The sequence below is a fragment of the Leopardus geoffroyi genome, chromosome B3, assembly GCF_018350155.1.
Source record: "Leopardus geoffroyi isolate Oge1 chromosome B3, O.geoffroyi_Oge1_pat1.0, whole genome shotgun sequence".
Taxonomy (NCBI): Eukaryota; Metazoa; Chordata; class Mammalia; order Carnivora; family Felidae; genus Leopardus; species Leopardus geoffroyi.
The window spans coordinates 35789942-35803727 of NC_059337.1; the positions used below are offsets into that span (position 1 = coordinate 35789942).

Below are 13786 nucleotides of genomic sequence, written 5' to 3' on the forward strand. Positions count from 1 at the left end.
CCGTTCGCGGGTCCCCATTTCACTTCTGCACTCCTGCTCCCTGGCAGCCGCTTCCTCCCGCCAGTGGGGAGCCCGTGCCTGGCATGTCAATGACTCCGTGTGTGCCTGCGCTGGCCTCCTGCCTCCCTTTCTCCCCCGTCCTGCACTTGATCCCCAGTCACCTCCCTCCCGGGCTCCCCCACGCTCCGTTCCCTTCTCATTAGCTCGAGCTCCTCTTAACTCAGTGCTAATGCCTTTGGCTCTGACTTAACCACTTCCCCGGAGAGTCCTGATGTTATGTTTCTTAAGCCCGTTTTCAATCTCCCGACCACGGGGTTATGTTTCTTGGTTTCAGCCTCTTAATGGGCTTTCAGAATTTTCAACCTCAGCTTTTCTTACCCTTTGCAAGAAAAGATGTGACTGTTGATAAGGAGGCCTTTCTTTTCTTTTCTTTCTTTCTTTTTTTTTTTTTTTTTAAATTAGTTTTTCATTTTACTCATTCAGGGAGTGTTTATGCAGCCAGATGGGTGCTTCTGTCTTCCAAATACTCACTACTTACATCCACCAGAATGGAAGTTCCACGAGGGCAGGGACCTGAGTGGGTGGGGAAAGAAAAACTTAACATACATAATTCTATTTATTTCAACAGGGCAGATGTTGACGCCCCAAGATAATGCCCCATATTCACCCTGTGGCTTTGTGTCCCCCCCCCCCCCAGCTCCCGGAAACAATGGCACACACCCCGAGATGTTCCATGATCCTCTTCGAGAAACAATGATTTTGGGGCTGACCAGGCTGGATCGTGGTTGGGGCCGGAATGTGGGAGCCCCAGGTGAGAGACACTAGGGAAAGGAGGGAGCTTTTCAGATGCTGTGAGGTGTTGGTGGAGGGGGAACGGCGCCCTGGAGGAATGTGAAGTCCCCAAAGGGTCATTTCCGTACAACATGGGACAGCGTCATACACTCAACTCTTATTGGGTCAGATCGTGTGGGGCTGGGGAAAACGTTCTCCTCTTCAGGTGGAGGTGACGGGGAAGTTCTGACCGCAGGAGAACACTCTGCCCTAGATGAGGAAAGGTCAGGATTCACAGACTAGGGGATGGGAGCTACTAGAAGGGTGCTGAGAAGAAGGGGGGGCTCAGATTGTTTGCTGTTTACTACAATCGCAATGACGGATGCCCAATAAATGTGGCAGAGTGAACATGTGTTTACTTTCACTCCCTCCCCAAACCCTACTAAAATAACAATGAAGGAATAAACATAGGGGCATAAATCCACACTGGGCACGAGTAAGAGGAAATGACATCACGCAAGGGATCCCAGTAAAATTTTTGAAGCTGGGAAGTAGAACTTGTAACAGATAACTCATCAGATGGGAGACAGCCAGGGTCCCTGTAAAGGCAAGGGAGTGGCGGTGGGCCAGGGAGGCAAAAAGGGCCAAACTCTTCCCCGCTGTAAAACCCCAGAAAGGGGACCCCGGATGGCTCAGTCAGCTAAGTGTCTGACTCTTGACTTCAGCTCAGGTCACAATCTCGCCGTTCGTGAGTTCCAGCCCCCGAATTGGGCTCTGCGCTGACAGAGTGGAGTCTGCGTGGCATTCTGTCTCCCCCCTCTCTCTGCCCCTCCCCCAGTTGGGCTCTCCCTCAAAAAAAAAAAAAAAAAAAATTAACGAAAACCGATTCTAAAAAATAGAACTCCAGAAAGACTCAGGAGCTGGAAGCCGGGAGGACCCCTGGAAGCCGAGGGGCTAGGTGGTGCTGAACTCAGTGGAATTGCTCAGCAACGCATGGTAGTATTTCCATCATTCCTCCCGGGTGTGCGTCCCAAGGCCATTCCCAAACACATCTCCTGAATACAGATCTCTGTCTCAGTCTGTGGCCTGGAGGGCCCAACCTGAGAGGGTGCGTCCCAGGAGTGGTTCAAGGGAGCCGACTCTAAAATGGGATTGTGGGGCTAGATTACCTAGTGCTGGCCGCTGGCCGGTGGGGAGGGCTCCTCAGCTGGCGTGGATAACTCCCTGGCATGCTGTCTTGGGGTTATTGTTAAAACGTTCGCTCATGGCACACCAGAGTGGGATACCGGGGGAAGGTAGTACTCTGGTGGGGGCCATATTCGAGACATTCGAGAGGTTCTGGGGAAGTAGTAATTAAAGAGACTGTCAAGTTAAACAGCTACCGCTAAGGGCAATTGACGCATTGGAGAAAGAAAGAAAAGGCTGAGGGTGATTAATCACCAATTAAAGGCCAAGTCTGAAAGTCAGCGAGCCCAATCGGCAGCACATAAAAAGACTTCAACTCTTGCAACTAGAGGGCAAGAGAAGCCGAGGACCAGATCCATGACTTAATTATAAGAGTAGCAGAATTCTAGGGGAGGTTGAATTCTCGAACTCAGAAAGTCGGTCACGCCAAGGTCAGGGCCGTGACTGGGGAAGAGCGGGACCCTGAGAACTGGATGGGGCCATTCAGGTTGATGCGCTCCAAAGCCTTCAATCTCCAGATCCCTCTGAACCTCGTGGGTCCACAGAAGTTTTGCCTTTTTTTTTTTTTTTTTTTTTTTTTCTGTTAAAAGATAGCCATCCTCTCGCGCTGGAAGGTGATGCAGAGGCCTCTCCCCTGCAGGCCAATGCGAAACTCTCTCAGGATCCGCTGTCACCACCGCTGCTGATCACCAGGCCTATCGTGACACCTCTGTTGGAGTGGGGGGAACACAGCGGGGGACGGGTAATGAATGGAGTCTTGACCCAGGTACCTCGTGACAGGTCCCCTAAGTCTACAGACCTACCCGTTGTTCATTCCCCAGACTCCAAGTGTAGACTTTGTAGTGGACATACTTACCAGTTGGCAGAACTAGTCCTTGACGTGTGGAGTTGAGAGTGACGGTAGCGAAGGCCAAGGGCAAGTCTTCAAACGGCCTCCCCCACCCAGGGCCAAGGCAGTAAATGCAAACCAGTATCACGTTCCCCGGGGAATGGAACCCTGTGATGGCAGGTCATTTGAGCAGCGTAGGGTGGCGCCATAGCGGTCACGGCCATGGTCGTGGTCACGGTGTGCTGCCCAGAGGCCCCTCAGGCTTCAGGTACTCACTTCCCCAGTTTGCTGGGAGTATTGGTGACTCTCAGCTCAGGTCTCTCTCCAGGACGTGCTCTTAATTAAAGGGAATCCTCTTGCCCAAGGTCGCCACCCCTCCCTGGGGTAGCCCGCTTCCCCTGACCACGCAATGAAACACAGTAAAGGCCCATCCCTCTTGCCTCAGGGCAAGGCAATTCAGGGAGATCGTTCCAGCTCCAGGGCTCTCTGGGATTGGCTGAGTCTTTTGTGGTGACTGCAGCTCCTCTCCTCCCTCTGCTCAATCCTGCTTCCCTCTCTCCCAGCACCGTGACAACATGCAGGCAAAACTTGGAGTCTATCTCCCAGGAACTATTCTGGTAGGGTCTGTAACCGACTAGGTGTGACCCCGGATTTCCTCCCCTCTTAGTACCACCAAGCCACTGTGTCTTCCCCAGCCAGCAGAAAGGAGCTTTGCTCTCGGAAAGGCTAAACATGAGAGCCTTGGCCTTGGGGGACATAGGTGCCACCAAGGGTGAGGCAAGGGCCGGTCTGCCACTTGGCTCCCAGAATGCTGGAGGCGAGGCTTAGAGTCACCTCCCTATTCCTTCCCCAGTGGATGACTTTCTTTCTGGGGAAACCAACAGGCCCAAGAGAAAATTCTTACAGATGCTGGCGGAGGGAGTACCATAAGGAATTGGCTACTGTCTATCTCATCATCTTAGAGTGAAGCCACCCACCCAGGCACTGAGTGTGTCTGAACGCCTTTTAGCATCTTATAAGTACACATGGATGTGAAGACAGGAATTACCAGATACTCACAGACAATGTCTAACTTGAAAGGCAGATGTCAATATGGAAGCGTTGGAAAGGGGGACTCAGGAGAAAGAGAAAGAGTGTAGGGAGTGAATGAAAACTTCCAACAGAAAAGTAAAATCCCAGAGGAAGACACAGTGTCTACGCAACAAAAACAAGATGCTACACAAAAAGAGCAGTCAGAGAGAGTCTGGAAATTCAAACTCCCACTGCAGAAATAAAAGCTGTGACGTAAACATAAGTGTGCATGTGAGTGTGTGTGACTGCAAGTGTATGTGAGTGTATGTCTCAGGGTGGGTCGGACAAGTGTGTGTGTGTGGGGGGTGTGAACAAAAATGGGAATGTGAAAAAATTAAATCTCCAGCTTGCAGGGAGGGAAGATTTTAGATCATCTCTAAATTTCTTTTGAACCAAGAAGTAAAGTATAAACATTTGACTTAGAAATATGAAGATATGGGGTGCCTGGGCGGCTCAGTGGGTTAAGCACCCAACTTCGGCTCAGGTCATGATCTCGCGGTTCGTGGGTTCAAGCCCCGCGTTGGGCTCTGTGCTGACAGCTTGGAGCCGGGAGCCTGCTTCGGATTCTGTGTCTCCTTCTCTCTCTGCCCCTCCCCCAGTCACACTCTGTCTCTCTCCCTCTCAAAAAATAAATAAACATTAAACAATTTAAAAAAAGAAAAAAAGAAATAAGAAGACAGGGGCGCCTGGGTGGCTCAGTCAGCTGAGAGTTCAATTCTTGGTTTCGGCTCAGGTCATGATCTCAAGGTTCATGAGTTCGAGCCCCAATTTAGGCTCTGTGCTGGCAGCATGGAGCCCGCTTGGGATTCTCTCTCTCCCTTTCTCTCTCTGCCCCTCCCCTGCATGCTCTCTCTCTCTCTCTCTCTCTTTCTCTCAAAATAAATAAGCTTAAAAAAAAGAAATATGAAGATAAATACAAGGAGACATAGCTAAAAAGTGATTGCCTCTAGGTTTTGGGAAATCAGAGCTGAGAGAGATACTTTTCACTAAAAGCCCTGTGGAACTACCGAACAGTTTAAAGGTAATACGTGTATTAGCTTGTTTAAAATGCAAATCAGAATTTTTAAAAATGACTTCCAGGCCGTCTGCTCCTTGGGTAACCCCAGGTGAGTGCCTTGGTTTCCCCGTTTATCAAATAAAGACCAGACCGCTCGCTTTTGGGGGCTGTTCTGAGAATTCGGCCGGGTAGTAAACACAGAACACGTTTCCTACCTGGAAAGCTCTGGGCAAATGATGCTAGTGTGGTCACGAACGTTCTACCCGCTGCTGGATTTGGCCAGCGAGAGAAGCGGCAATGGTTGTGCTTTTTGGATGGTAGTGTTCAGAGAGGCAAATCCCTTTTCGTTGTAAAGGCTTTAAATGTCTCATTCTGAGACAGATTGTCTCATCAGAAATACTACCATAGCTGGATGATTTGCAAACCAGCCACCAGCTAAATTTGCTGCCTCCTAAAATAGTTTTGAGATGTCTTCAGGACAGGCCTGGTCCCAAACACATTCACGAAGGCAGCCAAGACTGTCTTTGGTGCTCCCACGGCAGGCGCCCCTGGCCAGCAATCTCTGCAGCCCCCACCCCAGACACCCCCGTCCCCTCTGCCCCTCTTCTGGTCCTTCTTTCCAAACAAAACCTGCTCTCTGGGAGGAACCGAGATCCTAACCACACTGCAGATTATGATATAACTGGCCAATAGTAGCTTAGGTCAAACCACCCCTTTCCCAGAAGAATGTACATTCAAACATGGAATAAAGTATTAAGCTAAAGAAATAAAGCTCTAATGGTGAAGTCATGCAGAAACTAGACATTGAAGACGTAGATTTTGGAAAGTGACGGTATCCTAGTCCTTCTAAAATTATATCACACCCATCAATAGAGTTGGAATCTCTATTTCTATACATAGGCAGCCCCCTCTCTGACAGAGCGCTGCTCTGGGACCCCAGACACCATCTATGGCTTCAAATTAATGGAATCCTGGGACTTCACAGACGTAGTCCTTCAAAGGAATCTTTTCGAGCCTTCTTCCTGGTACAAGAAGTCCATTCCCAGTGTCCCTTGACATACGATCCTTCATCATCCTCTATGTTAATAGACCTTTTCCCTTTTCCCTTCAAGACCTAGCTTCATGCTATTGTGGGTGCTCTTTATTATTAGGAAGGACTTCCTCATACCGGTTTGGATTTTGATTCCCCTGATTTTAATCCATTGGTCCCATTTCCCACCTCTGGAACCAAAGAGAACAGCAAGTGGAGTCTCCTTGGTTTACGTGAAGACTTTGTGTTGGTTGGCACTTTCCAAAGTGTGCCCCGTTGAACACTAGTTCCAAGGGACGCTACTAAGAGGCATGTGACGAAATGGTTGGACGGTCAAACGGGTTTGGAGAATGCTGAGCTAATTGAAGTTGCACAGATTTCTTTACTGCCGGACTTTTGGGGCCTTTCCGAAGCTCACGCACCAAGCCGTGCTCTGAGAAGGGGATTTAGAATGCTCTGATTTCAAACGTGGGTGACCTTAGAATGCTCCTTGAATGGCTGGGCTGCATTGTGGGATTATGTTGGGGAATTACTGGTCCTGCAGAATGAGCTCTGTTCTGGGAATCACTGGTGTGCAGACGCCAGCTTCTACCAACTGACAACGGCCGACGATGCACATCTCCCCCCAACTCTGCATTTCGCGATGGCACGTTGGGAGCTTGAAATTGGCCACAGTGGGAATGTTTACACAACATAAACTGGCAATTGCTACAAATCTGGATTCTCGGAGTGCTGATCGTTAAACATTTACCAGCGCACCACTCAATCAGAGGCCGTGGGTTAAAACCACCAGACACTAGACCTAGAGCAAGTCATTACGCCTTTCTGGGTCTCTCCCTTCGTCTATCATAATGCGCGAGCTCAGCCATCCTCTTCTTCTCTGAGACCCTGCGACTCCCCTCAGAACGCCCTTCTGGGTTCAGTGCCTCCAGTCTGTTCACCCATTCTTCATATGTCATGATTACTCAATTTCTTACCACCCTGGCTGGCAGCTCAAGAGGCCAAATGGTGTCTGGGTGGTCAGTTTCCTTTAGAAGTGGAAGTTTCTGGGAGGAGACACCGTCTTCCTGCTATGTCCTGGACAGTGTGAGCTGGTGAGCTATAGAGCACCCAGGTAAAGGTCAGAGGCATCTGGAGGGAGACGACTCCTGCCCAAGGCAGTCCCACGTCTTCAAAATGGTATATTTCTGCCACCAGCGTGGCTACTCCTGTGCCTCATGCTCACACCAGGCGTCACTGAGTGGTGATGCGTCCTCGTTCTAGGGTGCAACGTGAACCCTGTCTCCTGTGTGACCTTGACTAGACTCTCTGTGGTTCACTCAGTTTCCTTAGCCAGAATCTTGGGAAATAACAGCACTTAGCTCTGTGGTTATTATCAGGATTAAATGAGAACACATGTAAAGCACTAAGGATGCTGTCTGGCACATAAGTGCTCAACAAAGAACAGCTTGCATAACTTGTTGTTGTTGTTAATCAATTATAACACTCTTTCCCACTGTCTTAGATGCCCTTGGTGCCCTGCCCAGATCCTCTTTGCCTGGCCAGTTCTTCCAACTCCCAGCTGTTGTGAGTTTGGGATCCGAATAGCTCCCAGCTGCACTCTTCTCCAGAACATGTCCCTCAGCAGCTGGGAATCTCCTCTTTGGGGGATACCGGGAGGTCACGGTCTGTCCCCACCTACCTTCAGAGTCATCCACAGCCGGCCACTGACTGACGCAGGGATACGTCAAAGGTCTTGCCTCATTGGCAGACAGCCCTGTGGTACCATTTCCATGCCAGTGCTCCCCGTAGATTAGGCTTTAGCTGAAACCATGTCTTGGTTCAGCTTCTTCTCCTTCATCCCTCACTTTCTCACAGGTTTCTCTGGAGACCACTCCCTCCCTAAAGGAGGTGCATGGGAATATCTGTTTTGGGATCTGGAACCACACCGAAGATAACCACTGAATCTGGATACAACCTGAACATAGCATTTTACACAAGGGAAAAAGAGGAAAGCTGTTTTGTGTCTTGACCTGAGCTCTGAAGTGGGGGGCGTCCCCCCCCCCGATTATTTATAATTCAAGCGTGTATCGTGCGAGGGGTTAAGCTATGTCGTGGTACAACCTGCATTGTCTGGGAATACCCAAATCTACAGCTAACATAAAAATGATGCTAATATGGAGAAGGAATGCCCGTGGGGTATTGAACGGAAGCAAACTCAGACCCTGGCAACATGCCATCAACCCAAATTATTCTCCACAGATAAAGCTTCATTGACAGTAGTCTCCTAACCCTACCTAACAAAACACACAAGGAATCTATATCCACCTTGAATGAGAGTCAGGAAACCCAACAAAGAACAATATTAGACCCTAATATCTTCCACCCCAAAAACTCTAGGTAGCAGAACAGCGAGTCCCTCAAAATGAGCATGCTTGAAATGAATACATATGTAAAAGGAGGACTTGACCCTATAACAAGATCATGGCAATATGGGAAAATAATTTTCATGCTGCAAAAGAACCCAATAGAATTTTTAGAAGTGAAAACACCATACTCATTGATATAAAAAAGGGGATGAGTTAAAGAGTAGATTAGATACAATTGGAGAGAGGATTAGTGAACTTGAAAATATGTCTGAGGAAAATACCCAGCATGCAAAGAATTAGAGATAGAAATACGGACAAGTAGTTAGGAGATGTGGACGGCAAGATGAGAAGACACCATGTACATCTAATTGGGGTTAGAGAAGGAGAGTAGAGAGAATGAGAGAAAGCCAACATTAGACAACATAATGTCTAACAATATTTCAGAATTCCTGATAAGCATTAATCCTCAGACTCGGGAATCACAGATAGTCTCAATCAGGATGAATAAAAACAAATGCACCCTTTGAGCACCACACATTGTACTAAAACCTCAGAGCCCCAAAGACACAGAGGTCTTCAGAGAGAGAACAGAGAAAAGATAGAGATTATTATAAAGGAACTAGCAACTCTAGAGCAATATCAACTTTAATAGCATCTATAGAAACAAGAAGGAAACGGAATAACATCTTCAAAGAGTTGAGAGGAAAAACCCTGCCAGATTAGAATTCTAATTAAGAGGCAGAAAAAAAGGAAAGCCACTTCAAAGAAACACAGAATTTTCTTTTTTTTAATGTTTATTTATTTAGTTTTGAGAGAGAGAGAGAGAGAAAGAGAGTTCGAGCAGGGGAGGTTCAAAGAGCGAGGGAGACACAGAATCCGCAGCAGGCTCTAGGCTCTGAGCTGTCAGCACAGAGCCTGACCCGGGGCGCGAACTCACAGACTGTGAGATCATGACCTGAGCTGAAGTCGGATGCTTACCTGACCGAGCCACCCAGGTGCCCCTGGGCTTTCTATTAACAGGTCTTCTGTGAAGGACTTATGGCAGGATGATCCTAGGAAGAAGGAAATTTTACCTAGAAGCAAGAACTGAGGTGCAAAGAGAATTGCTAAACAAATAAAATGATACACATGTGGAAGAGTCCAATCAAATATTTCCTGTATAGAACTATAGTGATGACATTAAATAAGTTTATTAAATATAAAACAATGTGAAACTAAAGTACTGGGTAAGAATAGCATGTAAGATAGGAAGGGGCCTAAAAAAATCCCCAAATACCTTTAGAGAAAAGACGATAAGGGGCCAATAGTGGTTAAAGTATCCTAAGGTCTTACATTATTTGATGGTATGGAGTTTTATTATCATCAGACTTTATTACATCAAGTATGAATGTTTAAAAAATTAAAGACAGCCACTAAAAACATGTACAAGCTCCAAACCAGTAAAGGAAAAGAAGAGAAATAAGGAAAAAGATCACTCCAACAAATAGATGGAAGAAAAAGAAATCTAGAAAAAGCAGAGTAAAAAAGATTGCAAAACATAAAACAGTGTATGTAAATCCATACAGAGTACTAATCACAACATATTTCAGTGGATTTAAATTTCTGGTTAAAATAGAAATTATCAGATTGGATTGCAATTTTTCAGCTCTAGGTCGTTTATATGACGCGCATCCATCATGAAGACACCGAAAAGTTGAAAACAAGAGGAAAAGTTACAATGAAGGAAAGAGAGGAAAAGAGATGTTCTTGATGGCACCAATAAGACCTCAGAATCCAGCCTTTACCCCTTGAACATCCAGTCAGGTGAACCCATAAATATCCCAGTCCTTCCGCAAGCTTGCCACCTTGCTTGAGTAGGGTGTTTTCACTTGCAGCCAGAAGATGACTGATGGATGCAAAAGTGGACATGTGCAGCTTGGGGTGCTGGTCACTCGAAGAAGGGCAAAGTGAGAGCCATGTTTTAGGAGACGTTGTAATGAGTCAGTGGACCAGGCAATCATTCGGGCAGGAGGTGAGGAGAGCTGGACTAAGGAAGCGTCCAATACAACTGGAGAAGAAATGGGAGTGTTCCCAGAAGACTGAGTTGAATGTTTGACTTGTCCAACCCTAAAAGCCTTCCTTCACACAGCCACCGAGAACATGCTAGAGTTTATATGACATTTATTGTGGGGCTTCCCTGTTCAGAGAAGAGCCTTTTGAAAATATGGCCAGGTGCTTAGCCAACCTGAGGTCATTAACAAAAACAAAACAAACACCAAGAGCAAGAATATTTTAGGCACACCTTCGATCGAAGTGATGAGGATGTCTGAAAATCATTAACTCCGGAACGAGAGCCCAATAAACATAAATAAAGATGCACCCCGTATCTCAGACTAGTTGATTTATACGTTTCTAGATGGAAATCCAGGAACGTGGGTGTCTGCAAATGGGACACGTAGGGCTATCCGCTGTCTTTCTGGGCTTCATTTCTCTTGCATGTTACATGAGGGGGTTGGACCAGCTCTCCAACATCTCTTCTCACTTTGAAATTCTTTGAGTTTATTAAAAAAAAATTGTTTTCAAGCGTGAGATAACCTGAGTAGAGAAATATGTATGGTTCATTCTGTGCCTTCAAGTGTGTGTGTGCGTGTGTGTGTGTGTGTGTGTGATCAGCAACCACGTGTGGGTCTGCATTTTCCTCTCCATGTCTCGCCACGGCTCTGGATGCCTATCCGTGCGTGTACATTATCATTTGTTCCTTCCTTCCTCCCTCTCCTCCTCCTCCCGCTGCCTCCCTTTTCCTCTCCCTGCAACTCTGTGAAATGCATGAACATTTCTCAGTTATGTGATGTTCTCAGCAGGAGGATAGAGCCAAATAATGGTGTTTCTAGTTATTACTCTGATGAATCACAGGGGAACAGCCTTCACCAAGGTAGAACGGCTTGCAAAGAATATGTTCATTCAATTAAAAAAAAAAAGAAATTGAAAAATAAGATACTGCCAACATGGGGCTCTGAGTGATGTAGGGTTTATGCACTGATTCCATTTGCAATTCAAGCAAGAAACACACCAGAGAGGCACCTGGGAGCAAACTCCTTGGAATGGGGGAAGGGTTCCCACTGCCGACCAAAAATCCTGTGCCTCAGGTGAAGTTTCTGGAACAAGGAAGGGGAAGTGTAGACAGTCCTTGGCTTCCTTCAGTCTAGTCTGAACAGAAGATTCTGTGCTAGAGACGCTGTGACTCTTCCCAGGGAGGACTGGTTGACCCGTAACCTCTACTGCCCTGGTGGCCATGTTTTATACCACGTGATTCCCTGCCCCATCCCCTCAGCTGATGAGCTCAGGCATGGACACCCTGCTGACCTGTGAGTTAACCTGGTACGAAAAGATGAGCCAAGCCAGTCAGATGCTGTGTCTCTGACCTTGGAAACGCGCTTGGATCTGATACCAAGAATGAAGCGATTACCAGCAGAGGCTGTGGAGGAGAGCTGGGTCATGGTGGCCGGGTACAAACCGAAGTTAGGAAAGAGCAGAGAGTCAAAAAGACAGGGGACGGGGATCAAGAGAAAGCAGAGGTGCCATGTGATCCTGCAGTCAAGATCCTGCAGCCAAGGAGAGAAGGGAGGAGGGGAGCTATTGCCAGGCATTATTCTAGAAGCTGGAAAAGAGACAAAAGTTCCTCTCTTCCTGCAGCTTCCCTTCTTAGTGGGCCATCCCTGAGGCGCTGCTGTGGCACCTGCGACTTGCACCATCATACCTGATAGCATTCCCTATCAATTTCATTTTCCCCAAGCTCCAGACAACTGTACTTTGGGAATACCAGCTCCCTCTGCCCAGCAGGCTTTTGGTCTCCAGCCACAGAAAAGAACTTTGGCTAACTTAAGCCAAGGAGGAGTTTCAAGGTTCATGGAGCTAAGAAAGCTATGAGGGTAGCTCAGAGGATTTAGGAACCCGCCCTCTCTCACTCTATCCTGTCACCTCTGCTCGTTGCACTTGACCACCTGCCGCAGACAGACCACACACGGCAGGCAAGATGGCTGCCACCAACCCACCTTCACACTCTCCCCGCTCAGCCTCCGCAGGAAATAGAGAGTGATCCCAAGGAAGATTCTGATTGGTCCAGCCAGGTCAGGTGTACCCCAGACCAACCACAGCTGCCGGGGAACGAGGCAACGGGTGAGTAGTCAGGTCTACATCCGTAGCCAGCTTTGTGGCCGCAGCGGTGGGCAGCTCCACAAGAGAAAGAAAGCCAGAAGAAAAAATGCGAGAGGAAGCAACAATCGCTACCACAGTCTAGTGGAGTGTCAAAAAGAAAGCCCCAAACAGCCCAGGTCAGATTTCGGCTCCAAGCCCCTAACTCACTGCTGACCTTCCTGGATCTGGAGCAGCCCTGGGAGAAAGCGTTCGGTACCATGTAACTTTGAGTCTATTTACTAATCGCCTCCGAGAAGGTGGCTGCTCGAATGCATTAGGATAACTCGATTGTAAGATTTTAATGACATAACATTGAGACCTCGGGAGGCCCGAGCCCTGCGGTTGATCAATTCACATACCTTTCACTCAGGCCCAAGTGACTGAAAATCATTTTGCTCCCCAAGCTCTTAAAGGTCAGGAGTTGAATGCTTCAAGAAAATCTCTTTCTTTATCGCAGGAAACCTCTTGCATTTAGCATCCTGTCAATCAGGAGCGCCCCGGGAGGCCTCTGAAGGGGAGTGCAGAGAAAATGCAGCCTGTGTTCCTTTCTTCCTTCCTTTTCCCCTGGCTGGGCTGGGGTGTGTGTGTGTGTGTGTGTGTGTGTGTGTCATGGGGATGCTGGCTGGGGGTGGGGGGTGCAGCCTGGTTGTTAGAGGGTACCTGTCTTCCCCCGAGATGCTTTCTGGTGGCAAGTTTGAAGCCCAGGGACAATAAGACCCTCCCCCCCCCCCCAAAGAAAGGTCTGTTCCAGATTGTGTCACAGTTTGGGAGGGAGATAGAGAAAGGTTGGAGTGAGCACCGAGATGAGCACAGCCTCCCAGGCCACCCCAGCCCCCCCCCTCCCCCCAGTCAGCTCTTCAAGAAAACTCCCCCCCCCCCAAATCCCCTCCCGCGGCTCAGGGCAGGTGTCCAAAATGCAAATGAAGCCCAGCGCCTCTGTGCCCCTGCTTGGCAGGGAATCTGAAGCTATGTGTCCCCCTCCACTAACTGGCCTGCAGCTTAATGACATGCAAATGGGAGGAACACTGTCTGTCAAATGGGGCCTAATCCCTTTGTCCCTACCTGCCAGCCGGGCAGCCTTGGCTGGACCACTTCTGGCTGGGAGGGCAGCTGGGAGGCGCTAACGGGCAGTGCTGGGCAACAAGGCCGGTTGCCTGGTAACCCGGGCGCTGTCAGGGGCCTCAGGTGACGCCGGGGCTCACAGGGGCGGCGCAGAAGGGGGCGTTCCCACCCCTGGAACTCGGAGCCTCCGAGGATTTAGGATTCTGTGGACACATGTGACTTTGAGCAGGGGGGTCTTTATTGGTTTCCTCAGTTTCCTCACCTCTAAAAAGAGGCAACTGTTCTACAATCAGGGTTTCACTCCAGAGGAGGCATCCTTC

General features: G+C 48.4%; 1 long non-coding RNA gene across 2 annotated transcripts; it reads right to left on the reverse strand.

Annotated features, from left to right (window-relative positions):
- Positions 1 to 462: 462 nt before the first annotated feature.
- Positions 463 to 13524, reverse strand: LOC123582159. 2 transcript variants are annotated; one of them, XR_006704249.1, is made up of 3 exons: positions 13467 to 13524; positions 12764 to 12912; positions 463 to 573 (listed from the first exon to the last, which is right to left on the reverse strand). It is a non-coding gene; the product is annotated as an uncharacterized LOC123582159 (long non-coding RNA). The 2 variants fall into 2 exon arrangements; XR_006704250.1 differs by lacking the exon at positions 463 to 573 and adding an exon at positions 1945 to 2109.
- Between the last annotated feature and the right edge of the window lie 262 nt (positions 13525 to 13786).